This window comes from Penaeus vannamei, chromosome 38 (assembly GCF_042767895.1).
Source record: "Penaeus vannamei isolate JL-2024 chromosome 38, ASM4276789v1, whole genome shotgun sequence".
NCBI lineage: Eukaryota > Metazoa > Arthropoda > Malacostraca > Decapoda > Penaeidae > Penaeus > Penaeus vannamei.
Genome location: NC_091586.1, coordinates 28,478,870 through 28,481,369, shown reverse-complemented (window position 1 = coordinate 28,481,369; position 2,500 = coordinate 28,478,870).

Genomic DNA, 2,500 nt, shown 5'->3' with positions numbered 1-2,500 from the left:
ACCGCTTTCCTGGGCGGAGGCCGCCGCCGCAGCCGACCGGCGTCGAGCCCTTCAGCGGAAGGCAATTACGGCCCCAAAGTCAACAGCAGAGGCGCCGTCGAGACAAAGCACGGGCGAGCAGTGACAAATCGCCTCGGAGAGACTGCGGTCGAAGGCGGTCGTTCGAAGCCATCGCGGGCGTGTCGGACGGAGTGTGGGCGCGTTCGTCTTCTTCTCCTGGCGAAGCAACGGACGCTCCTTGAGGCGCCGCCCTCCGCCCGGGTCTGTGCGCCGCGGAGCCTCGAGCCGCCTTTCGGTCGCGTTTGTGTCGCATTTGCTCCTCAGATGAACACCGTACATTTATATACACAAATACTAATATGCATAACACACACACACACACACACACACACACACACACACACACACACACACACACACACACACACACACACACACACACACACACACACACACACACACACACACACACACACACACACACACACACACACACACACACTCACATATATATATATATATATATATATATATATATATATATATATATATATATATATATAAATCTATCTATCTACACATGCACATACACACATATAAATGTCCGTTTCTATGCAGACACACATATATGGCAACTTACCGTGGCTGTTTTCACTTCGACATATATACATATATATATATATATATATATATATATATATATATATATATATATATATATATATATATATATGTTTAAATGTGTGTTTATGTCAATGTCTATGTATATATCTATATCTGTCTATCTATCTATCTATATGTGTATATAAACCAAGACAATAACGAGAACACAAAGAGAAAAGGAAGCTAAACCACAAAAAGCAACGACTCCGGCCTCGCGAGGAGCCGTCTCGAGGAGGCCTCTCGAGGAGCCGTCTCCAGGAGGCCTCTCGAGGAGCCGTCTCGAGGAGCCGTCTCGAGGAGGCCTCTCGAGGAACGCGGAACGGCCGCTTCAGTTCCTCTCCTCCTGGGCGCTCGAGGCGGCGCGCGCGATCACTCTTCTTGTGGCGATTTTCTTTGTCACACACAAAAGAGAAAAAATATATATATTACACACACGCATACATTATACATATACATATATATACAAAAATACATATACATGCATATATCTATATATATACATACATATGTCTATGTATGTATGTATATGTACATACATATGTATATATATACACATGTATATATACATACATACATATAAATAAATAAACACACACATATATGTATATGTATATATACGATGTAGCACACACTTGCACGAATCCAGTTAATTGGCAAAGCGGACAAACGGTTTCCTTGAAAGTTTGCTAAATTGTAATATTCAATTATTATTCATTATTTTTCTAGTCAAATACGCATCTCATTTTTTTTCCTTTTCTCCATTAGCAATGCAAACAAAATACATATTTATTTCGCCTTTTCTTTGTGTTTTTGAGAATTACTTTTTAAAAAGGTCTTTACAAACACCAGTTTACGACGTCGGGAGAGGAGGGTTGCCAGCTTCCAATTAGGAGCCTCGATATCTCGCTAATCCACTACAACAATAGCCAGGACAGTCCCTAACAGCCGACGCAGCGTTTCGTCCGAGCGGCCTCGGACGAGATGCCGCACATGCACGCTGCACGCTGCACGCTGCACGCAAACGGCAACGCAGAGGAAATGTAAAAGGCAGTTGTTATCGTACATCGTGCACCTGCCCGGCGCGCTGTTAATGAGGAAACGGATATTTACATTTACTCCAAAGTCTATTTACATTTAACAATTGAAGTTGGTCCCTGTAACCAACTCGGCCGGTAAAAGACGACCCTCTTACGGCTTAATGATTAGGGTAATTGTTTTCGGATGAGGAAGGCCAGCGTGCCATTTGTGAATGTCGGAATTGAAATGGGGAAGGAGAGGGAGAGGGAGAGGGGGAAAGAGGAAGGGAGGGAGAGAGAGGGAGAGGGGGAAAGAGGAAGGGAGGGAGAGAGAGGGAGAGGGAGAGGGGGAAAGAGGAAGGGAGGGAGAGAGAGGGAGAGGGAGAGGGGGCAAGAGGAAGGGAGGGAGAGAGAGGGAGAGGGAGAGGGAGAGGGAGAGAGAGGGAGAGGAAGAGAGAGAGGGAGAGGGGGAAAGAGGGACGGAGGGACGGAGGGACGGAGGGAGGGAGGGAGGAGGGAGGGAGGGAGGGAGGGAGGGAGGGAGAGAGAGAGAGACAGAGAGAAAGAGAGAGAGAGAGAGAGAGAGAGAGGGAGAGGGAGAGGGAGAGGGAGAGGGAGAGGAGAGGGAGAGGGGGAAAGAGGGAGGGAGGGAGGGAGGGAGGGAGGGAGAGGGAGGGAGAGAGAGGGAAGAGGGGAGAGGGGGAAAGAGGGAGGGAGGGAAGGAGGAAGCGAGAGAGAGAGGGATAGAGGGGGAGAGAGAGAGAAAGAGAGAGAGAGAGAGAGAGAGAGAGAGAGAGAGAGAGAGAGAGAGAGAGAGAGAG